The following is a 26,655-nucleotide window of genomic DNA, read 5'->3' on the forward strand; positions in this document are numbered from 1 at the left end:
GTTTCTTGTTGAAAAAACAGGTATGTTCACATTACTTAAGAAATTTACATCAGTATTGACATTTAGCAATGCAGCAAGAAGGCATAACCCTGCATCTGGTAATGCTGCTCAATGCACTTGCTTACTAAATGACCACTGAACCTGCAGGGATTGCATAAATCTGACCGTAAAAAGAAACTCGAGAGGTAGTTATTATAATATAGTTCTGAGTGCAATGGCTATTAAAGCTTCTTATGATTGATTCAGAGGGAGAAATGTGTTTCTGTAAAACGGATGCTAATGCAGCACTGATCACTCGGTTAACAGAGGGAGGAGGGGGGTGCATGCTGAGGGCTGAGAATAAGTGGCATCCCACCGAGCTTTCTAATTCCTCTGGGAGATTGACACCTGAATGTGCTTTCATGCAGCAAACCCCTGGGTAGCAACGCCCCGCCGCCCCCAGCTTCTCCCCTTTGCATGCACGCCCCACTCTGACGCTGCATAATACATCCATCCTGACGAGACGTCTAGTCCAAAATTGAGTGTTATAATGTTTATTTGTCACATGCGTTTGCTGATAAACTGCCAGCTCATTAAAAACCAGGAGAAACTTGCAGAGCTCGTCAGAAAACTGCACTTGAGTTAATGGTATATCGTTAATTATTCAGCTTGTCCCATAAAGTATTCAAGCCTCTGATTTTTAGCGCATTATGTTCATTAGATCATGATGCGATTTTGGTAATTACAGGGCAGCTGCTGTGTGGTTCTAATGCTCTTTTGATGTATTTTTAAAGAGAACGAAGTAGACAGGAAGTGTCAGTATCTCTAAATGAGCAGCAGAAAAACTTTAATATTTATTCACAAATCTCGACACTTTCATTTGCATCAAAGCTCGGCTGAACCGTAATCTGCTGTGAGTGTGTTTGATGCCGTTACCTGTCATCTTGTTTGAGTGGCTTAATCACCCTCTTTCCTTCTAATACATTTATTCACCGCTGTTGTGTCCTTCTGTTTTGTCCTCCTTCGTCTTGCGTCTTTAGGTGGATGATGAGGAACTGGGAGTGCTGGGGACAGAAGAGCTTCACAGCAGGCCTTCATTCCATTTGTCAACATCAGGATTTCAAGCGCGACGTCTTAAAAGCCAACTCGGAGACCTTGGCTCTTTCTTTGAACAAAGGCAAAGTAACTTAAATGTGAAATCCTACCTCCTCTCCTCACGCTGAGATCACCTTTTACCCAATAGGTACTTGTCGACATGCAACTACATGAGGTTACTTTCTTTTCAGCAGAGATGGCAGATAGAAATAAATGACAAACACTCACCGAGCCTCCTTAGACAGCCTAGAGGCTGTACTTTTTGTGTCTAAGAAAAGGCCTTTTGAATAGTTTCCAGGCAATTTTTTTTCCAGTTTCTCTTATTTATTTTTTAGTCCATTACTCACTCTGCTCTGGCTTCTGTGGTGATCTTTAGTATTTCATCAAGCTAAACACCTCTTGTTTTATTTTAGTTCTCTGAAAAGCAAAATGTTAAGATGTTTGTTAGTTCTGTGCAGAAATGGCAGATGAAAGGCGAGGATTTACAGTACCCATCCATAATGTGTGCAGTTGTGTTTTACGTGCACATGCATGTGTGTGTGTGTGTGTTGTCATCACTGGGTCCCCTTCACATCCAGCCCTCCATATGGCTCATGTAGATAGCTGTCTTTGGGTCATGTCTTGGTTGGCTCTAATTAGTGGATTTGCTGCTAATAGATGGAGCTAATTAACCAGGATTGGGGGTTTGCACGTTTGCAGACGCTCCCATCTTTCTTTGTAAGTATGTGTGTGTGTGTGTGTGTGTGTGTGTGTGTGTGTGTGTGTGTGTGTGTGTGTGTGTTTGTCCAGGATCATAAGTGCATGTGTTGACATGCTTCTGAGTGTACAATAATGGAGACAACGGATGCGGTAACCTTGGTAACCATGTAAAACGGATTCCAGGGGTAGAATCATTCTGGGCCAATTAGAGAATAGACATGCAGTGGAGATGGCAGAATGCACGCACACACACACACACACACACACACACACACACACACACACACACACACACACACACACACACACACACACACACACACACAGAGTTGTGTAGACACTCAGACAGTCTTGCCCCAGGCAGTGCGAATGTGACCGTCGTAATCACATCACCCCCCACCCCCACCCCACACACACACACACACACACACACACACACACTCACACACCAATAACAAAAACTCTGCTCAGGGATGCAAATAATCTGTGTGTCCACGTATCTCATTATTATAATCAATAATAACGAGACATCACAATACACACTCACTCAGAAAAAAAACACTCCTGTCACCCTAATGAGAAAGTATAGCCTATTATTACGGTGTGTGTGTGTGTGTGTGTGTGTGTGTGTGTGTGTGTGTGTGTGTGTGTGTGTGTGTGTGTGTGTGTGTGTGTGTGTGTGTGTAGGTGTGTGTGTGTGTGTGTGTTTCAGCAGCTGTGTCCCCCTTCTCTAAAAAGTGGGGACATCGAAATGGAGCAAAGGGCATAAAAACGAGTTTGCCTTTAAAAAAAGCAAAGACTTTTTCTAGCCGAGTTTCTCTTTTTTCTGCCCTCCGTCAAATAGCCCCACTTTTCTATAAAAGCACGGTGACTGAGAAGCTGGCCAAACTTTCAGAGAAAGTGAAAAATAAAGTAAAAAAAATCAATTCAATCAGTCTTCTTTTTTCAGGATTTTGCTCTGAAGTGAGCCGCTGACCCGTGTGTGTTGTAGGTGCTCTCTGATGAGATGGCCACAGCATTACTGCTGACTTTGTGATAAGACAAAGCTGATGTCACACACCACCTCTCAGCATGGAAGTGTGTTTGAGGAAGAGTAGGCGGGGTGGACCAACTCGCTCACAAGTGTCAATAAGTGTGTGTGTGTGTGTGTGTGTGTGTGTGTGTGCGCGCATGTACGCTGATAAGTGTTGATAAGGGAGCGCATGTGGATGATTGCTGATTTGTGGCAGGGTGTCTCTTGTTAATGAAATCCTTTGTGTGTCCCTGATTGGCTCATCAATCAAACAGCACATTACCCATAACCCCTTTCTGCTCTCTCCAGGTGGTGGATTTCAATGTGACGCGTGCCCATGTGAACACTCAGCCTGAATAAGAAAAAGAGGACAGAAAAGTCACAAAAATACTTTTAAACAGCCATTCAAAAAAAGCAAAGAACATTTTTAAGAAAACACTACAAACATGCCTTCAAGTGTTTCACATTTTAGTGTGAAAATTACAATGACAGCAAATTTTTTACAGTTTTAGACACAACATTTTTTTCAGTATGTTTCAAAACAATTGTTATGCAAATAATACATCTTTAAAGTATTTGTCTCAACATTTCTTTTCATTAGGCTAAATTGTCACCCACATAAAAAAAATCCACGCTTAATAATGCCTTGGATCTGCTTTAAGCAGGGGAGCCACAGGAGGGTGTCTAAACGTGCTGTCAGGGTGCCACTGACCCACCCTGGATCCCTCCTAGAACTGCCCCTGCACTTGCAGGTGAATGTGGCTTTCCGTTTTTATAATTAAAGTTTTTATTATTTTCAAAACTTTTATAATGTAGAAGAACGTACAAAATCAAAAGAAAACACACAGGCTGTGCCCCCCCCCCCCCCACACACACACACACACACACCACCCCACCCCACCCCTTTTCCTTTCCAGGGTACCAATGATTCTAAGGGTTTCGGATTCAGCTATTACAGCTACATAGACCAGCAGCCATACTTAATTCAGGGTCAGTTAGGAATCCAAAACCAGGCAGTGAGGCATTGGATTTCAAAGTTTTATGTAACATTTTTCAATGTTCCCCAAAAGCTGTTCCAGTCTGTGTCCTTGTCCCCTTTCAGGTTGCTGAGCATGGCCTCATAAGCAGCTGTTTCCACCATCGCCTCAATCCATTCATCAATCCCAGGGCGCACTTTAGTCTTCCAATGTCTTAATATAATCCTGGATGCTGTAACTAGTCTGACCATAATGATGCAGAAGGCTCCTCTTGAAACATTTGGTATTTGGGATCTGTCTCCCAGTAAGCATAGATCAGGGGTCTGAGGGACTTCAATGCCAGACCAAGCACCCAGGATTTCCAGGACATCAGTCCAAAAGGGTAAAACCATAGAGCATTCCCAAAAACAATGTAGATAATTCCCTATTTCACTGTTATTCCAATTCCATTTTTATTTATAAAGCGCATTCAACAAGGCATTACAACCAAACAAGGCGCTGTACACTAAAAATGTTATTTAATTAAACCAGCGTTATACAAACATGTCGAACACAGATAAAAGATAAAAGGAAATACAACAAAATTCCCAAAATTAACAGCTAAAACTCAATAAAACACAGGGAGAATAAAAAATTAGAAAAACATTTTAAAAAAGAACCTCAATAATACGGAAGTTGATATTGTGAATTCCATTTTTAAACAATGTAGTTGTAAGTGAGGTTCATAATTATGTGGTATACGCTAGGTTGAAGTAGTGAGTTTTCAAGCGTGATTTAAAAATGCTAGCTGTTGGTGCTTGCCTCACTAGCAGTGGTAATGCGTTCCACAGCTTCGGTGCACAGACAGAGAAAGCCCTCTCTCCACGGCTTATCTTCAGACCTGAGAGCACGCGGCGGGTTGTAGTAATGGACAAGTTCACACAGATATGGAGGAGCTTGATGGTTCAAGGATTTGTGAGAAGCATAATTCTGAAGTTCATCCTGAACTGCACGGGCAACCAGTGGAGAGATTTCAGAATTGGTGAAATGTGTTGTCTTCTGTCAGCTCCAGTCAGCAACCTAGCTGCTGAATTCTGGACCAGCTGAAGTCTAGAAAGAGCTGCTTTACTGATGCCGTATAAGCAGGAGTTGGAGTAATCCAGCCTTGAAGTGATGAAAGTGTGGACCACGGATTTCAGAAGACGGACACTCAGGATGTGCTTTAGTTTCGAGATGCGTCTTAGTTGGTAAAACCATGATTTAACTGTGTTATTGACCTGGGCATCCATCTTCAGAGCCTGGTCCATTTTTACTCCAAGGTTGGAGATTACAGAGGATACATTAGGTGAGAGATAGTTTAGGTCAGGTTGATGAGTAGCCGTGGTACTGTAAGGACTGAAAACGATTAAGTCAGTTTTGGAGTCATTGAGATGGAGGAAGTTGTCAGCTAGCCATTGCTTGACCTCAAGGATACAATCAGACAGAACTTTCGTTGATTGAGTTGGCTTAAATGAAAAGTAGATTTGACAGTTGTCAGTGTAAAGATGGTATGAGACAGCGTGCTTTCTGAAAATGGCTCCTAAGGGCAGTATATAGAGGTTGAACAGTAACGGGCCGAGTATTGAACCTTGTGGGACACCCCAACGTGGGACACCCCACATGTTACATTTCCAACACAAATCATTTGGCATTAGTTTCATTCTATGCAACCTGGTAGGAGTATGGTAGTATCTATGCAACACCTTGTACTGTATAAATTTACTTCTAGCCTCCTTGACATATTTACCACTGTCTGATAAGATATTTAGCCATTTTTCATTTGTGTATTCTGTTTCTAAGTCCCGCTGCCAAAGTAGTTTAATGCCTAAAGACTCCCCACTTAAACCATGACTAAAGTTTATAAAACACCGAAGCAGTGTGGCGATCACGTGGCATTTTAATATAACCTAAGATATCGTTCTCAGGAACTTCCTTAAATTTAGAAGTCACACAATGTCTCATTTGGAGGTATTTCCAAAAATGTCCTTTACCTTGTAATTTGAAAGTAGGGTTAGATCCTCGTAAGACATAAAGTTTCCATCTTTATACAGATCTGTATGAGGTGAATTTGGCCTTCCTTAATGCCACTCACTCACTCACTCACCCACACACACACACACACACACATGCACCCACACACACATGCATGTATGCACACACAAACACACACACATGCACGCATGTGCACACACAAACATACACGTACACATGTATACACGTGCAAATATGGACGCGCACGCACACACACACACACACACACACACACACACACACACACACACACACACACACACACACACACACACACTATAACCCTGCAGACTTGCTAAAAGCTTCACGTCAGTGGCTTCCCTGATGTCATTGTCATCTCAATTCCCATCCACCCCATGAAGGGCATAATGAGACAGTGAATGCATCATCTGCATTAATTCCTCCTTGATTCAATGTGTTGTGGCTAAAGAGGGCAAAAGGAGGGGTGATGGGAGGGGGAGGGGGGTACAGCTACATGGGTAGGGAGGTGGGAACATGGAGAGATAAGATCTTTGAGGGGCATCTCACTGTTGCTCGCTCCAGGGTTCAGAGAGAAAAACACACACACACACACACAGACCTGCATATCTGCTGAAATTAACATCAGCCGACAAACACGAGTGCACATGATCACATTCTCACATCTGCACACTCAGGCAGAAAAGTCACGGATGTAATGAGTTGGACGGTCCCAAACATCGATGCAGAGATCAAACATAGACACAAAACAGATAGAGTGGCCTCTCCTCTGAAAGTGTAAGTGAAAGGATAAGCGGTGTGTCGAGAAGATAACTGGTGAGTGTGTATGTCAGCAATGCCAGAGCCATTTTAAAGTATTATAAACCTTTTATTCAAAAGAAGTCTGTTGGACATTCTGTATTGGTTCTGTAGAAAAATAAAGATCCATCTTTTTAGATCTATTTCATTAATGAATGAATGAAATGAATGATAATTTTCAGCTAATCATGGTGTGAATTTGTAAACTAGTCAACCAGCTTTTTTCTGTTTCAGACACATTTAGTTTGGTTCTGTTTTGAATGAAATGTTGAAATTATTGAGTCATCAAAGTTCTTTTTTTTACATTTATGTGCAAAAGTTATTCTTTCTTTCTTCCATATGAATGTTTTAAATGTAACATATCCAAAACTCACCTTTTGTGCTGCGGTGTGGGTCTCTATTGCCTCTATAAACACTCCAGATGTGAAACAACCTGTCCATCCACTATTTGCCAGCATTTGGTTAAAACAATCTGTTTGTAAAAAGTCACAAATGGGCAATTAGCATTGTACTCACTGTCACGTGCATAAGAAAGTTGCTGCTTGAGTAGCAGTGGCTCTACTCTGAGCCCATCTTGCATATCGGAGCTTCTCAGCCTAAAGCAACCTGAGTGGAGTATGGGTGGGCGTGGCCAGCTCCAACTTGTTTTCTTAAAGTGACAGAGCCCTGAAACAACTCATTCTGGACGGTAAAAACTGTTGAAACTGATCTATGTGAGAGGGATTTTAAGCAAAGAATTACACAAACATGTCTTGTATCGACAATAGAGCAATTACAAAAGAAACTGTTGTGATATGTCTCCTTTGTTTTTTCTCTGAAATGTTTTTGCACTGTAACATTTGACTCTGTCAGCCTGAAATTTTAAGACCAAACCTGTTTGAATGAAATGATTCAAAACACAGGCCAAGTAAATCTTGCTTTAGCACTTTTTATTCAACCGAGCACTTAAAAATATAGAAACTGACACAAACCACAGCAAGTCTATGAGAGAACACCGAGGTGCTGCTGGCTCGCAACTCCCTCTCTCTGAAACAACAACTGGCAGGTGAAGGGAACTGTGAATGTCGAGACATGATCCGGGGAAGCATGAAAACTGTCAGGGAAACCTGGATGTCTGCTGGGCAGAAAGGCAAACTGACTGCAGATCAGCTGACACAGAAGAAATTGTGCTGGGGTCTGTTGTGCAACGTTTATTTGATGTATAGTATTTGTAGAGGAGTCATCAGAAAGAAAACTCATCTGCCACCTCATCAAGAAAAGAATAAGGAAACAGCCAACATCTACGATCGAGATGAGTGGGCTTGGAAACAAGGGCTGTTGACAGATGAAGCAGGAATTAGTTGCCAAAATCAACAGTATGGTTGGAAAAAAGGGTGAAGCGTTTGATGAAAGGAAGATCTTGCCAACTGTGGTGTGGAAATGTTCTGCCTTGTGGCTGTTTGACAGGCAGCGGCGCACGACACGTCATGTGCTCGGAGAGAAGAGCAGCTTTTCACTAAACATCAAGAATTTCTGCTGACAAATGCCACATCACAGAAACAATAAAGGTTAATTTATGTGTGCGAGGAAGCTTAAAAGCTGCTCAGAGCTAGAAGTGATCTGGTGGGTGGATAAATAAAACTTGAGCGTGGTTAGTCAGGGTGTTCGACCTTTCTCTGGCCGATGCGAGGGATTTTCTTCTCCATGAAGAAATGAGTCTCCAGGAAGATTTCTGCCTCCTAAGAAACAAGTTCAAGAACACATGCTGAGTAAATGCTATGGTTTGAGATGTTCAAGGACAAGGAGATAACTAAGTAAAGATCTAATTTTCGCTTCATTTTCTCTCTCATCTAAACTAAAGAAGCAGACAAGACGCTCTTCCACCCATCCTCCTGTCCTTGCTGTTTCCTCCAACCTCTCGTTCCACATCCCCGCTCTTTCATCTCAAACAGCCTGTCAGCTCCAGGAAACTGTTATGACTCATCTGTCTGTCACATTGAGGACGCCAGACAAACAGACAGTCGTAGAGTCCGTCCTTATCTCAGGAGAGCGAGTTGCAATTTGTTGCTGGAGGCCTCATCCAAATATCCGGCAATCTGTGCTGTCTGCAGCCTTCCTCCCTCAGCAGTTGGCCATTTATTTGATTACATACTGTATACTTTAGCTTACACCACCCAGACTGATTGGCAGAAGTGGGTTTTTTCCAGCCCAAACTGTGCAGAAGCATCACTTTTTAATCAGTTCCTGCTATCGTTGTTTGTTTGTTTTTGCCAAAAGTTTTGATTCAGAGGCCTCTCAGTTTGAAAAAGTAACGCTGAGGCAGCCCAACCAGATTTTTATGGTTTTTTAAGATTTCATTAAAACTTCTTCCCTTTCTTCTGGTGAAGGAGGAACAGAGAAATCCTATGAAGCGAGCTGCTGCTTCTCCAGCTGCTATTCCAACTTAGCGGTGTGTGTGTGTGTCCATGTGTGTGCATGTTGCCCTCTTGGTCCGCCAGGTGATGCCTCCTTTTGGTGCATTTTCAAACAGGAAGTGTGGGTGGAGCAAGACTCTATAGGAGGAGGACTTGTGGTTCAAGGTTAAAGGAAACTTATTGTGACTTTTTCCTAAAGTGGGAGTCAAGGCATGGGTGGAAACTTATGTCAAGCAGACTTCCCATTAGAAAAATACCTGGGAAAAAGGCGTCGCCTGGAGGACTGAGAGAGCGGCGCTGAGGCAATGACTGGTAGCACCCCCCTCAAACCCCCCGTGTGCGCTCTTGGAGTTTCTCATTTGGAAAAAAAGAGTTGTTAACAAAGCGCGTGCACACGAGCAGGCAGAAACAGCAGACTTGTCGCTCAGGAGAAGAACAGACACAGAAACTGACTGTAGGAAGGAGGATTTCCTGCTCAACTCTGTCATTAGAAAAAAAAAGGGAGGAGGACGTTTTAATTAAGGAGGCGAGCGGCTCCGAACGCAAACGTGTCATACATGTCAGGCGAGTGGTTGAGCCAGGTGGAGGTGTGGCGAGACTCAGCAGGAGTCCAGTCCAGTGCAGTGTAGCCGCATAGTACTGCACAGACAACGTCGCCCTGCCAGCTCGACAGCAATCAGCTGTGGCTGATTCTGAATCAGTGTGGAGCAGAGTTTAACCTGAAGATGGAGATATAATTAAGGGTTTGGGCTGATATATTAAATTTAAAGTAAGTTGCACTAAACAGCCAAAATAATGATCACACATGTGTACAGCACTATTAAACATTCATCTATACAAGCTTATAGGCAAAAAAAAAGTTTATTTAGATGTCACTCGCTCTTTAACCCTTTCACTGTCAATGACGACTATGTTGTCATTAGCATTTTTGCATTTTCTTTACTGTGTGGGCGTCGGAACAAACCCTCGCACCGTGAGAACAAACATTCCAGCTCTAAAGCCGATCTTCATCTGCGTACGTCACACGTCACGGGATCAGGAAGCAGAAAATCCATGTGTTAGGAGATCATTTTGGGCCGCTGCTGTAAAAAAAGTGAGGCACGAACCAGAAAAGCTTCTGCCGATTACAATTTGACAACGGATTTTAAAAGAATGGATAACGCGCAGATTATTGCTGATGTAAAAGGTGAGTCCCCTCTTTGTTTTGTTAGTTTTGGTGTTGACATCAACATAGAGCGCAGCGTACTGTGACTCTTAAAAATACAGTAAAAATGCAGAAAAACACTGAAAAACGCTGGCAGCGAAGGGCTTCGCTGATCAGGAAACGGCTGGCAGTGAATGAGTTAAGTTATAATAGTTCCATGTTCGATGCAAAACATATGTATCATGTTTGCACCAACTCCCTCTCACATGAAGCAGTTTCAGCTGTTTTACTCTTAACATTTTCAGTACCTTTCAGAACCAAGCAAATATTTTTCTGATTACAATCCGTCACTTTGAGTTTGTCTTGCTGAACATGAACATAGTCTCCTACATCCATCTCCTGCATTAGCTTCTGATATAAAAATAGACAGAAAAATGCTCGGTTCAGAAAAGACTCACAGATCTACGTCACTCTGTCATTTAACATTCATGGACTCACCCATCTTGGCTTGTGATGGGAAAGACTGTTGATGCTTTAGCATCCAGAAATCAGCAAAGAATCTCTGAGCTAGTAGAAGCTAACTGTTCTAGCTAACTGTTAGCATCAGTACATTGAATATCTGTAAAAATTCCAATATCAATCTTCCCTACTGCAAACATGTTAAAAATGTGAGTAAACTTGTCCTTTTAGAAACATGCTGCAGCTGACCACGCCCACCCATCCCCCACTCAGGCTGCTATAAACTGAGAAGCTCCAAATTTTAAGAGGAGCTTTGAGTAGAGCCATTGGTATTTAGTTTCATTTAATTATCACTCAGTATTTCAAATGAATGAAAATGCAAAAAAGAAAAAAAAAAGTATGTCCTTTTTGGTGTGGGCAATGTGGGATTAGGGTACCTCCTCCTAACCAGTGGATTCAACTAGGTTCAAACAAAAACAAATAAACATTTTAATTTAGAAGAAGAGGTTTGCTTGTTATCTATCGTGAAGATGATTAAAGAGGACCTGTTTTCTAAAACTGATCTCTCCAGATCATCACAAGACTTTCCTCTGTATGTAGTAATGTGTGAGGCGGAATACAAGAACACTGAATAAACATTTCTTTAGCATTTTGCAAACCGCTGCAAGAGGTTTTGATCATTTATTCACAGATCTCTGAAGCTGAAGGCTATTTTCTTACCTGGAATGTACTTTTTGTTAAACAGAACAAGATCTTCATACACGATGTAATTTTTACGTGTGCAGGGATCACCTGCACAACTCAGATCATAATCATTTTTGTGTGCTTGTAATATTTAACTACGGAACATGCTGCTCTTGACAGTCTGTAATGAATCAGAAATGCCAACAGCTGTTGCCATGGGAGGCGCCCTTCTTTGTATCTGAAGCTTCTAAAAGCTGCATCCTCGGATACACACACACACAACTAAATGTCAGTTTAATACTGTATGTCATCTATCTCACAAAATATTCTCTTAAACAAGTCGATGCTTGTTTCCACATTCCTGCTGTTTTTATAGCATAAATTTGAATTTGGTTTTTAGGCATGGAAGAAAAGGCCGACTCTGGTCTTGACACTGGCCGTAGTTCACATAGCTGCTCAGGTTGGATTATTCCACATAAATCACCTCTCATTCATTCTGGGCTACAACTCTGAATCTGGTTTTAGTCGTTCTGGAAAACCCACATCTCCCATGATCCATCGCCAAAGTAACACAGTGACGAATGGCTTCTGACGGGGTTGGTGCAGAGGCCTTTAGGTGAAACCATGTTGGGAAAATAAGAAGTTTGTGTGTGTGTGTGTGTGTGTGTGTGTGTGTGTGTGTGTGTGTGTGTGTGTGTGTGTGTGTGTGTGTGTGTGTGTGTGTGGGAGAGAAAATGATGGCCTACAGCGAGCACCGTGAGCTTTTCCAGCCAGTGCTGAGCCAACTCTGGTTGGAGCACCGAGGCTCTATGTGACCTGCCAAAACACACAGCAGCCTCACCAGCAGTGAACTCTGCATGGCTGTGGATGGAGGAATTAGTATTGGAGAACAAGGAAGGAGAGATGGAGGGAAAACGAGGTATGAAAAACACCGTAGATGAGGAGAAACCCAGACAGAAAAACGGTGTGAGAACAAAGACATTGCTTCCACAAAATGCACAACGTCTTCAGATGTGCCACTTAAGCGTACGTGTTTATGAGGTAATGACAGAGCGACTAATGTAGCTTTGATGAAATTGGGCTGGAACCCTGTACTTAAAAACCCATTTATGTCACAGAAACTACCCACATATAAAACTTAAAACTCAATGTGTCTGCTAATGGTTGGGATCTTTGCTCATGAACATGTAACATGTGACTAAACAAGAGGTCAGGGTTTTTGTTTTTTGAGAATTGCAACTTATTGGAGGTGAGAGGTAGCAAAATGGAATTGTGAAAGAAGATAGGAGGGGAATTTAGGAGGGGTGGGGGGATTAAATAAGTGGCTTTCAGTCCTGTAGAGCAGAAGATGAACGGGGACTCCTGACAGCTCCTAGTGTCTGACAGCTAAATGGCAGACCCAGGACAGATGAGATGATACAGGAACAAAAGCTGAGTAGAGATGCAAAAAAACAAAACAAAAAAAAAAAAAAAAACAAGTGTAAACCTGTTTACATGACAGCAGCAACAGTTTTGTAAGTTTCAGCACACACTTCTGAAAAGAAAACCATCATTTTTACATTGGCCTTAGGTTGGGTGTGCTCATCCATTCAATTATTTATTATTACCCAGGCTCTTCATCAGATGCATTAGCGATGCAATCCTTCCTACCGGGAGTGTTTCACGTTCACATCTCCTGGAAAAGTGTTCCACTCAGCTGGTTCCATGTGATCACAAAATCTCACGAAGATCACGTGTGATTTTGCCTGTTCGCACACAAGCAAGGAAAACAACAACAGCATGCATCCAAAACGTCTTTGGTAGGGATGGACAATATATCATCATCAATATCGGTATCGGCCAATGTAAATCATTTTTTAACATATCGGTATCGGTTTGATCAATAAATCCGGGCTGATATGATCAATCAATATTTTTCCATCTCGTCTCCATTTGTCTGTTGCAGAGGGTGAGGGGGGTGATGTGTAATTGTTTAGTCATGTGACAGTGAATGAAATCATCTCAGAACTGTAAATGTGTGTGTTGTGTGTACATAACAACGTAAATTCAGCTTTAATCATTTTCATTCTATACAAAATCTGCTGATTTAGAAGCTTTAATGTCAGTATATCGGTATCGGCAAATATCGGTTATCTGCCATAACAGTGATCTTAATATTGGATATCGGTATTGGCCCAAAAATTTCATATCGGAGCATCACTAGTCTGTAGTTAATTATGCTTTCATTAAACTTTCTCTAAGCAGTGTCTATTATCCGAGTGTAGCCCTAAGCATTCGTAAAGTGACAGTTACCCTGGCTGTGTAAGTTTCCCGTTTTAGCTGGGAAACTACCGTACTTTACCTCTCTCTCTTGCCCTCTTCCTATATTAGAATTCTCCGAACATTCCCCGTAATATGTTTCTTCACAGAGAACAAACACCTCCCCCACCCCCTGCTCTAATGAAATTTTGAATTTTCGAAATGCAACAAAAAGGTTCCACACAGCGACTCCTGCGAGGTCATGAAATGACCAGAGAATTGCAACACTGTGCCCGATTATGACTGTTCATGCTTTAACAAGCCGTTTACCTCGGCTATGGTCACAGGAAATTATGTACTTTTTTAAAACTAGTTAAGCAACTGGGATTCTGTAAGTGACCTTTATTTTGAAAGTTTACAGATGTTTTACACTGCTTTTGTGTTTTTGACTTACCGTCTGCCCCGATCTGATCAGCTGAGCTTGGCACATTCAGGAAGCGTAGCTCGTAAAAAAGAGACTTGAAGTGTAAACTTAGCGATGCTATTGGAATCATACCCATCCACTAAATTGGCCACTAATGGCTGTGTACTATGCTTTGCTAATGTTACGCTCAAATGTCCGGTGGAAAGGCATGGTACACATCCGGTGGCAAGCCGGGGTGAGCGCACGGGTTAGCGGCTAGATCAGTAGAACCACATTTCCCAGATCGATGATGTTAGAGCTAAAATTCTACTTCACCTTCACCCCAAAGCATCATGTCCTCCAGCCCTAAAAGGTCATCTACAATGTGTATAGTCATGTAGCTTCAGTTCGAGTGCAGCAGCAAAAGTCTAGGGCCCAACGTGTTAATGCATTTTATGTAACCACTCAAATTAGACAGAAGAAAATCTTCTCATTTTTTTTCCTTTGCAAAAAAAAAGAAAAGGAAAAAATTACTTTTTATATGTTATAAAGTGGTACAGTGATGCAAAGCTTGTCTCAGAGATATAATAAAGTGGCTCATGCCTGTGGCAGTAACTATGACCTTAGCCAGACTCAACCTGACAACAGACAGTAGAGGTCTGTGTGTGTATTTCATGTCCTGCATGTGCACACATTCATCTCACAGCCACATCCATAACTTTTTATTTCTAGCAGTCTGCACCTCTCATTGTTGGCGTAATTTATGGCTATTTTATGCAGCGTGTCCTGTAGGTCATCCAAAGTTTAACACCTCTGTTTCAGTTTAATCTCTCTTACACTGCTTCTTGCCTCTGGCCTGGCTACGGGTACTCCGTTGTTTTGTCTTAAACACTTCTTTCATATTTATTATGTCTCAGCAGTTGTATTTAAAAGGGCAGCATGGTTGCACAGTTCACACTGTTGCCTCGAGGTCCCAGGTTCAACACCCACCGTTGGGTTTTATGTGTGGTATTTGCATGTTGTCCCCCGTGCATGTGTAGGGTTCTCTCAGTTTTTAGGGTTCACAGACCAAATACGCACAAATTACAAAAAGCTTCCGGGAACGCTGGTTGAGAATGCTGCCCGTAATTGTGAGGGGTGGGGGGTGGTAAGGGCTCATCTGACCAGTCACCTTCATTCAAACTCAGTGAGAGTGGGGGGTTTGCCTTTTTTGGCTCCCCCTGGGTTGTCAGTTTAGGGCTTCCAGGGGAGCCCATCACCTTTTTCGGGGAGCCAGGCTGCTCCAAGCTCCCCCTGTAGCTCGAACCCTGGTTAAGTTAGCTGTTAACAATACATTTTCTCTAGGCTTGTGTGAATTGTCTTGTGATGGATGAGCTACCTGCCCTACGTGTGCCCTTCCTCCCACCATATGACACCTGGAGATACCCCTCGGTCCTCCTTTTAAGAGTATCAATAAATTCAGTATAATTTTCAAAGATGGGAACGCTTAATTTACTTGTGTGCTGCATGTATTTTAAAATTGGGTCCATCATGTACCCAGAACTGAAAACAAACTGCGTAGGAATTGTAAAATCTGAGTTGGAACAAATACAAGAACATATTCATCTATTACAGGTTTTTCTGGAACATGATGATGTTTTAAATCTTTCCAGCTGTTTTCCCCATGGTGTGTGTACACATGATGTATTTTACAGAAAGAGATCACTGAGTCAGTGCATTTGCTTTCAGTGAAAGCAACATAAATAATAGGTCATAAGGGTTATCACCATCAATTTATTTGATCTGACCCAAATAATTTAATAGTTATGGGAAAAGAAAAATGGTGAGCTCAGAAGAGCAAGGTTATGAGAGTGCATGGCATCACAAGTATCGATTTAAAATGTAATTATGGGTTCATTATGAATTTAAGGCTGAGTCTAATTAAATCTGCATAACACACATTCACTGCACCTCCTCATGCCGCTTTCTGTCTAATGATGAAGCAATTTTTTTTTAAATTACATCAAATCTGAAAGAAACTTGTTTCAGGTAAGTGAAATTCTCATTGTTGGCCAAATGTGGAAAATGAATCATTTCAAATGTGTAAAATGTACTGTATGACCTTAAAAATATGCCAAAGCAACTTTCTTTTTGCAGTTGTCTCCACAACGGAACTGTTTTCCTTCTCACCACAAGTCTTTGCTGTGAGCACCGTCATGCTCGGCGCCATTTATTTGTCAGCTCCATCAAAGTGTTACATCTGCTTCAGTCTTGAACGAGCAGCGCTATCAGAGACTGGCGAAGTTAGAAGTCTGGGAGTTCTTCATGCACTGATAATAAATGGGTGGTTGCTTCAATCTGTGTCTCCGCCGCAGCAGAAGCTTGATGGTGTGTGAACAGGAAGCACAAACCAGTAAAGCTGCTAAAAGCCTTCAATGAAGTCAGACAGGTTGTCTGTCTGCTACTTTTCCAGTAAATAAATGTCTGAGGAAACATTTAGAGCAGATCAGAGGCCCATCTGATCAGCTAACGGCAATGTGACTCTACCATGGACGACACTAGGATTGAGATATAGGGGGGGCTTAGCCCCAGGAGCTTGACCTTGAAGATTTTTTGTCACACCCTGCAAAAACGTTGTCAATTAATTCATTATATGAAGAACATTTAACAAAACTTATTATTTTATCACTTTCTTTTCCTTTCCTACCTTTGTGCATTTTCTCTCTTCTTTTTATAAAAAATAACACTTAATCAGTTCATTAGTGGGGTCTATGTTGAAGAAAGATTTTATGTAAGTCCATTAAAAATTAGATATGTTATATTTCCAAATAAAGCTATTCATTTCAGTCTACTGCACTTAACAGGGGAAAATGTTGTAGTCATTTATTTACTTTGTTTAATTAAAACTTGTTTAATTATAACTGTTACTGAAATATGACAATAAAGAACAAATGAATAATTGTCAAACTTTTATTCTGCCAAATGAGTGTGCAGTTGACAGTTTTAATATATGAATAATGCTGATATGATATGGAATAAAGGAGTATGTAATTAACAATTACAAGACAAAATAACAGTATATGTAAAAATATCCAGCAAGTAGTAGAACTTATAATACAGAAAGTCAACTATACAGATACAACTTGACATAAGGTTGCAGGTCAGATGATAATTATAGTTAGTTTTTTCTCAAGGTCTCTTACCTGTTCACTCCTAAATAGAAAACTGTTCAGTTTTGCTTGGGAACTTTGTGCTCAGGTAAATGCTCATAACGATGCGCTCGCCCCTGTTTTCTCTGTAGATCACTGACCTTGACCATGCAGATCTCCTCAGCATCAACCACCTGGTCTCTCTCCTGTTCCTCACTCACTCTCTTAAAAAAATCTTCATATATCCATCTAGCCAACACATTGAAAAACGTTTTCAATTTCTAATGCCAAGACAAATGCTACTATGCCATTTAGTTTTCACTCACAATAATTGAAACAGCCATTGGTGGATAAATGGGACAGAATATGGACAACTGTTAGCCTAATATAGCCTATGTTTGGTTGCTCATGATGATGGCATTTTCCATAATGTCACATTAAGCTGCCAAAATGTATGTTAAAGTTAGACGAGTACAATATCTCCTTTCTTTCCCATAGGTAAACATAGGAAATATTAAGCAACTGACAACCCACATGGAAAGAATTCATATAAACATACAGGTTTTAATAAATGTTTTGATATAGCGTTTGAATATATGTGACATATATAAAACTGGCTGTTTTCTATTTTATAGATACATGTATGTACCTACAATACAATATATATTATGGAAAAAATATATAGTATAGAAAAACGGTCAATAATATACACATTCGGCCATATTCTGATTCAGGTTTTTAGTGTGCAGTGATTTTTGTGCCACCAACTGGAGCGTGCAGTGATAAATCTGCAAGAGCACAACCTGCTATGCAGTCATATGCAGCCCTCTCTCTGCATGCTCAACTCCGTCTCTGCCTGCACAAATCTCCCTGTTGTTGCTCAATTTGCAATTTTTAAAGCAATGTAGCCTCTCCGCCAGCCAATCAGACAGCTCTCCATTATGCAATCAAAGCATATCCAGGAAATACTGCCAGGAAAATCTCACTTTTTTTCCAGATAAAGAGGGCTTTATATAATTATATTTAATTAGGATGATTAACCCCCCTCTTTTCCTGGGACATTTCCACTGTTCACTTCCTTTTACACATCAAGGGATCATTTATGTCTAACCAAACAGAGAAGAAACACTTTATATGTTGAAATTAAAAGTCCTCTTTAACTGAAAAGAGTGCAATTTAACAGTTTTAGGAATAGGCAATGCGTCTTTTCTGGAAGTCAAATATGGTCACCCTAATCATGACACATGAATTACAACAAAGTATTTTGCAGGCAGTGGATGGTGACTGGTAGCTAACCAGCAGCAGAAAGCAGTTCAATAAGCTGTTAAATTGGTGTTTTTCTGTAAAGCAGTATTTCCTAGACATGCTTTGATTGGATAAAACAGAGCTGTCTGTGACTGACTGTTGGAGAGGCTACTTGTTGAGGACAGCAGGGAGAGATTTGCATGGGCAGAGACAGAGTTGAGCCCACAGAGAGGGCTGCAGCTCCTGCACACAAGCGCAGAGCAGGTTCTGTTTGTGCAGACTCATTACTGTACGCTCAAGTGTGTGGCACTAAGTCACTTAATGAACTGGCTGGCTTGTTAATCATGTCACTTCAGGGGAGTTTTCCGACCATTTTACTTGACATCAAAGCTTTTCATTACGGTTTGCGGCATGTAAACATGCTAGCGGAGTTAGCATTAGCATGTCGATGCGGTAGCATTTTACTCTCTCTGAAGTCTGAACTATAACCTTTCAAACACAAAGAAGAATAGATTTCCTTGTCAGCTAACATTTCAGCTAGCCAAAACATTAGCTAACAAGCAAAACTTTTCTTCTCTGTAGAATCAAGAAATACAAGTAATGATAGCATACCTTCGCTCATGGGGCGCATCCGAAACATTACACTTTGCTGCCAGAGGAAAGGAACTCATCCAATGGTGGCTGATTGTCACATAGTGGCCATTTTGCGACGCTTTCCCTTCCGTCAGGCGGGTTGGAAGATTTTCAAAAATGTGGGGGATGTTGTCTGTGCCTAAAATAATGTCATGTTATTCATCTTGTTAGTATAATTTGTATAATAGCGGAGCAAGTGCGAATTTTAGACGTGTCACGCATGTCTCCGTTTTAAACATTTAAACTGTTCAGAATATAAATCCAGGCTCTGTCTCATTAGATTGGTGTAACTAAAGTTTGTACTGAATGAAACTTTACATTAAACCATGTTGAAGAGAAAAGGGTCCGATTAAATCGTTTCCCCCTCATTTACAGTCACGGAGTACAGTGCAGTGTGCGTGGCTCTGGGGTTAATCAAGTTTACTTGTTTCTCTTTGCAACAATCTTCACAAGAAGGCAAAACAGTTAAATGGCAGGTTACAGATATTTCCAATAGACTGTTTATTTTGACGGATAAACTCAAGGATGTTGGTTGTTTTGAAAGAATTACCCCGACGCACACTGATGCGCTCACAGATGAGCTGACATTTTAATCGTTACGCACATCGCGGAGGTAACTAAATCAATCAAGAAACGATTCCCATCAGAACATCAGAGCTTTATACTGGACACTGTGCTCAACGCGGACCGGAGCGCACACGGTGGACAGTGGGCTGAAGATCTGTAGAGGGGTTCGCAGCGCAGAACCACGGCGCATGCGGTAAGATTTCCTCCCACTGAAGCGGTCTGGAAAGCCGGTCTCTCTGAGGAATGTCACTTCGAAAAATGTTCTCTGATTATGAAACTTTGGCTGAATAGCGCTTGTTCCTGTCTCTAATATGGAGACGCATGACGCATCCAGTCTGAGGCAGAATCGCCTCTTCAGCTCAGAAAGCTCCTGTAGAGACATTTGATAAACGCACAAAGTTTATGTGGAGCAGAAGCGGTCGGGCCACGGCAGGTGAAATGTTCCTAGCCTACATGAAGTGAAACTGTTTAATTGTAACATTAATATGTTACTGGACACGCTGGTCTGGTTGGTTAGACCAGTGTTTGAAGTGGAAAACACACACACACACACACACACACACACACATGAACACACACGCGCAAACACAAATGCTCACACACCAATTAAAATAATGCTGATAGCGTGGACTAGAAGACAGGTGATGGTTTACGTATTTAAATGATGATCAGGCTGCTGTAAAATGTCTCCATCCACATCCAGACACAATTATCCTCTATTCTGTTTGCTCTGCTCTTGTCTGGGCTGACATGGCTGACGGTGCGCATGGCGCTCCTAGCGGCTGTGATGCACATTTTACGCATTTGGAGAGGTTGGCTGGATGGTTTGCTTTTACTGGAAGATGGATTTTTTATTTTTTCCAAAAATGTCGGAGATTTTGCCCCATGAATAATCGTAAAAACTACTGGTGTGCATGTACCCTTATGAAAGAGTCCTACGTTGAGAGGTAAATATTAGAAGTGCAGGTTCTGGTGCCTATTAATGACAAATGAATGAAAATTAAATTGGGAGTTTTTACTTCATATTTTAGAAACAAAAATGACGGGGGAACACATTTATGACATCTTTTTAAACTAAATTTTCTAGCGCGACCTGCCTGCTTCACTTAAGCCACTGCTTATTAAGGTCCGTCCAGAATTACCGTGGCCCACCCAAAAATGAAAACCTGGCACCGCGCCTATTATAAACCTCTGCAAATTGTTGTTCTTCACTTTATCAAACTCAGACTTTGTACAGCTAATGTCAAGATGTAAAATTATGAATTCAGTCGAGCTCTTCCATCCCTCCCTCTCCTGTTTCTCCTTGAAACCCGACGTCGGCTGTCGGGTTTCAAGGAGAAACAGGAGAGGAAGGGGAAGAAGGAGATGAGGCAAACAGAATGAGTGCGAGAAACCAGACTGGTGTGGAGGTGAGCAAAACGGCTGGAAAAGTGTGGGTGTTGAACCCCCCACATCCCCCATGGGTACGACGCCCATGCCTTCCGTTGTAAAGAAAGGATTAAGTGACAGTGGGATATGGCAGTCAGGCTTTTTAAATCCCACAGTTTCACCTTCTATTTTCCATCAGAGCTAACGCAGCAGATAGGTGTAGAATACTACATTTTCATGTTCAGCCTGAATGAAAAACGACTGATTATTTTAAAAAATAATGAGAAAAAAATCGTTTCTCAGTGAAGGGCCTCTTTAAACTCAAGTTTTAAAGAAAAATAAACAATGGCTTGTTTGTAGTGATGTGATTGGGGAAGTTTGAAACCTGATCTGACCAAATTCCTTTATTTATTTTATTTCTCCACAATGAACAAAGGTCTTGGCTTATGAATGTCTCATTGAACAGTGATAGAGTATTTTTCTCTTAACCGTCCTAGAATAAACTTACTAAAAGATTATCCTGGTAGGCTACCACAGATGAGCCTGCTAGGCTGCCATGCAGGCGTGCAATATTTACTCTTTATCTTTTTGTCTTCTCTTTAGTTACTGAATACATGGAAAAGCATGTCACAATAATAGCAGGGAGCATGTATGTCATCCTGTGTTGTGCTAAGTACAAAGGCACTAACTAGAGTTTTATTTAAAGGTCATGGCTGAAAGCTGCATGTGCCAATTTTGCTCTCCGCTCCAATGCAGCAGGTGCTCGGCGCACATGTCAGGCTGACTTGACATAACTTCACTCTGTTCTGCCTATCAGTCTTCTTCTCCTCGCCTCCCCTTGCCACCCCAAGGCATAGCAAGGCGGCAAGGGATCCCAGTTAAAAGCAATGATCAAAAGTCGTGTTCGGATGCCTACAGGTTCCCCTAACATGAGAGGAGACCATGTGTTGGAAGGCTAGAGCAAGGTTTGGAGGAGTCGAGGGAGGAGGTGAGAAAAGGAGGGGAGACACACCCTTTACTTTTCAAGCCCGAGTAGAGATGAGCACCTCAGGATTGCGAGATGTAAAGAGTGAGGGGTGGTGGCGGGGTGCAGGGGTGGATGAAAGGTTTGAGGCATAAAAGCGTGTATGCACGGGGTAAATAGATGCGGAAAAGCGATGTAAAAGGAAAAAAAGATGACAGAGAAAGTTGAGATGAGCAGATCACAACACGGGGTTCGGGTTGGCGGGGAAGCCCGTGTTGAAATGCCGCCATATAGGTGAATAATTGAAGACAAGCTCGACTGCCTGCATCATCAAGAGCTGTGTGAATGCAAAGCTGGACCAAAGAAAAAAATCTTTTCGTAATGAAGAAATTCTTGACTCAATATAAATTAATGTTGTCTTAGTTAGGAAAAAAATCTAATGCTCAGCTCATCTTTCTGCTCATATTCCACATTTCCCTGCCTGAATCTTGAGGCGAAAAACGCAACACCTTGTAAAAACTAATAGGAAGCCGACAGCTCCGAGCCTCTGTGATCCACACAGGAGAATACGACAGTGACGAGAATATCCGAACGTAGCTTTCCCTTCACATATAGCATCCTAGGTTTTATTTTAGGCCTCATAAAAAGATTTTCCTCCTTTCTCTCAGGAGGAACGTTTGGTAAACGATTTACCTCCCTTCTCCTCCTTTGTTCACTCTGCACGTTTGCAAGTTAGCAACTGTTTTTCTGCCCCTCGGTGTCACTGTGACATGATTTCTTGCTCACATTGCATGTATAATGCATATCCCAAATTATATTTTACATGTTTGCCCACTCCCGTCTTCCTCACTGCAAGCTAGCAGGTGCTCTAATGCACAGGCTTTGGCACTCAAATGCTTTATTTGGTCACAGATATGACCAATTTCAGCCAGATTTATGACTTCTACAGTCAGGTTATTTCACCAAATCCCCAGACAGGACACGATTCATGGCTGTTGTGTGTGATGCCTGCTCGGCTTTCAGATCCGATAGGCACAACACCGCAGGCGTGCCAGGGGAGTTATAAGGAGAAACATGTTATATTTCCTGCAGCCTACCTCTTATTTAGCATTTTCTACATTCACCAACTGACAAAGAAAACATAGCTGTGGGCACCCTCCTTCAGTTACACTATCGTCATAAAGCAACATGCATTTAATCACTACCTAGGCTAACATGACAAATTATTCCATTGCAACGAAACACCAGGTCTTACATTTCAGCGTGGACAGATATTAGAAATGTCAATAAAAAAGATGAAGGTGTAGTTGGTGTCAACATGGGTGTGGCTTTCTAAAGTGAAAGAGGATGACAGGTTTTATGAATTATCTCCCCGTAGGGAGAATGGCATGATGAGTGATCAGGGAGGGAGGTAGGTTGAGGTTCCTCAAAAGAAACAACAACAAATATGCTGGTTACAGATTACTAATGAAATCTCTGTGATGAGTAGGCTGGTCTGATGAAGATTAACATTTTAATGCTTTTTTAGTGAAAGGATCAGCCCATAATTTATTTAAAACATGGATGACTAAAGAGCTCATTGTAGGATGTTCACTAGCCCATGTGGAGCAAACAACATAGCACAAAGATAAACGATTATGTGTGCTATAAAAAACAAATGTCAAATTTGGATATTATTACTGCTCAATTTCCAGGTTGCATCATCTTTCTTCTTTAAATCCCAACAATAATGTTGGACATTGTTTTGTATTAACCTTATTAACTTAATTATTAAGTGCCAGGTCAACCGATTGGTGGTGCATATTTCAGTCGTATAGTGATGATGGTGTGTTTAGACTTAAATGTCGTAGATTACACAGTTCCATTGGCTCGATTAGAGCGTTTTGTTGGTATTCATTCCAGGCACTGCGTTGGTTTGGTTTGGATTCCAACAGAACGGCAAAACTTTTTGTCTCAGCCTTGGATTTTAAACCTTCTTCTGCTCCTCTTTCATGTGGAGTTCCGCAGGGCTCAGTCATAGGCCCTTTGCTATTCTCCTGCTATGATCTTTACGATTTGTTGATTTTACCTGTTTTATTTGCCTTGTGTTTTTATCCCATGCATTTTTGTTGTTTTAGTCAGTATTGGCTGTTTTAAAGTGCTTTAAACATAACGTTGGCTTGGCTATGGCGGTCCCAAATCCCAGCGTTGTCTGGAAAAGTTGCAAGCAAATGTTGTCCACCTTGTGTCATGAAATGTAACCAAACGGCGTAGTACACCATTCCAGATCATGACAGAAACAGGAGAATAACAAGCACATGGTCATATGAAGGCTTTAATGCTCATGCATAGATAATCTCCACCAATTTCGTTAGCTGGAGAAAGCTTATGACATCTCAGAAAATAATATTTTCCACAAGCTAGCCACTGAGAAGTTCCAGTGAAGAAATTTACTCCATCAAGAGGGAAAGCAAAGATGACAACGACGTTTAAGTATGTACCATCTCACTTTATCACTGACAATACAGCATATCTTATTTTATTATTTGAATGGCAGGAAATCTGTCCTTTTTACTATCAAATATATGGATAAAGTATTTTTTTTCTTTCACTAATTTTCATTGTGTGCCCTAAAAAGCGCAGCCATCCAATTTTTAAAGCAGAAAATGCTGAGAAAAGTCTTTTTACGGTGATCATTTTATTGGAAAATAGTGGCTGTCAGAATCGTTCATAATACAGACATGTCAATTGAGAAAACATTAGCAACACGAGTGATCATAAAACTAATGCTGTAATTCACAGGAAAATGTGTTGCGGCGTATTGCTCGGTCCATTCATAAAGAAGAATTTGTCTCCAGTTGTTCACATTACATAATGATGAATGTCTAACTGGGGAATATTGTCTAATTTTGTGATGCTACACTAATGCAGATGAATATTGACCCATGTGAGCTCGTTCTTCAATTTCCTTCTCCGCCTAAGCATTATTTACACTTTGCCTTTGTAATTGTCACACGTGAAACTGAGTGCACCCACGTGTCAGCTTGATCCATTACCCAATTTCTAAAAGAAAACCTCAACATGCAGAAGCAGGCATGCATCTGGGACGCCTGTGGGGTGAATGTCAGGTTTTTACAAGAAATTTGGGTCAGTTTAAAAGGTAAATTAAAAAGATAAAAACATATATAGATAATGCACATAATTCAATACCGTTTTACTGTTGCATTATTTATGCTCATAAAAACTGAAGCATAAACAGTGCTTTCTAGATTGCTGTGATTCATGTATATGAAAGGTTTCATTAATGTATTCATTAGTTTTATGTATTTGAGAAAACATGCTCAATTTATTCTTTACATTGATTTAAGGTTAAATCTGTTTGTAGTAAATAAAACTGATAACATCAATGTAAGGGCATTATATACCTTGAAGCAAGTGGTACTTGTGCTTTAGAGACACATCAGAAGAGATGATTTATTTATTCGTTTGCTGTTTGTCTTTAGTCTCTTTGTTGTGTATAGCTAATGCAAATTTTTGTCTTATTTATTTCCCATTTTTATTAAATATATGGACACAAGGCTTTGAGGGAACAGTGGTGGAGGACTTTAGGATAGTTTTATTTGCTTCAGAACCAGTACAACCATTCCAAGACAGGAAAACGGTTTTACTGTTTATAGAGCTGCCAAGGTTCAGGATATGGGAGTTTGTCATGTAAGTGGTGGGTTGTCGGTTCTAACTCCCGCTACATTTTTCTAAAGCCAGCTTTCCATTGGATGCATAAGTGGTACGTAACCTAATAGACGCAATTTACCACTAGCTTCCTTCCAACTGGCAGTGTAGGTGTTCCACACAGCTGGTAGCCTGGCCTGCCAGAATCCTCCTCTGTTTAATTCTGAACAGAGAAAGGGTCTGGGAACTCTCCTATTCAAATACCCCCCACCCCCCGCCCCCCAGCTGAGAATTCTAACTGAGCCAATCAACGCTGAGTAGCCTACGTCACCCACCACAACGCTGAGTTTGTCATAAACATGGTGACTGAAGTGGAGTTCACTGAGGCTATTTCCTTTGTTCCAAATGACTTGGACATATCTTTAAAACAGCAAGTAGAAGTACTAAAAGCATTTCTTATAAAGAAAGATGTTTGTGCTGTTGCCAGATGCCATTTTTGACTACAGCTAAAAAATTACAGTGTCGCGGACGTCACACACGACAACGCTCAGTTTCTCATAAACAACGAAAACAGCAGCGGAGTTCGCTGCGGCTCTTTCCTCTGTTCTAAATGACTTGAACGTCTATAAAACCACAACAAGTAGAAGCGCTAAAAGCATTTCTTCTAAAAAAAATAAATGATTTTTGCACCGTTGCCAGACGCCTTCTTTTACTGCAGCTAAAACCTACAGTGTCGCGCGGTACAGTCGGCATTTCTGTCTTTTTTCTGATTGGTTATTTTTGAGCTGCCTATTCCCGCCCCTAATGTGCCTCTCTGTCTGTGAGTTACCAGATTCTTTCTCTGTGCAGAATTAAACAGAGGACGAGTCTGGCAGGCCAGGCTAATAAAACATAGACCTGAAGCATCAGAGCAACGCTTCACTAAACTTCAGGTACATGGAGTACCCTCCATCTCCTACACATCTTTTGGGGGGCAGATCTGTGGCCCCTCACACTCTCTGTTGGACGCTCCTATAGAGAAACCTTACATACACAAGCGTGTGTACGCACACAGGTGCTCACATGGTGCTCACATAAGTATGGACTTGGGCACGTTCAACACATGACTTAAGGCTGTGGTTGGCACTTAATGCACTGTGATTTATTATCGTGTGATTGTTCAGTAAAATAATGTTGATTTTATATTTCTTCAT

This window comes from Nothobranchius furzeri, chromosome 11, assembly GCF_043380555.1.
Source record: "Nothobranchius furzeri strain GRZ-AD chromosome 11, NfurGRZ-RIMD1, whole genome shotgun sequence".
Classification (NCBI taxonomy): Eukaryota; Metazoa; Chordata; class Actinopteri; order Cyprinodontiformes; family Nothobranchiidae; genus Nothobranchius; species Nothobranchius furzeri.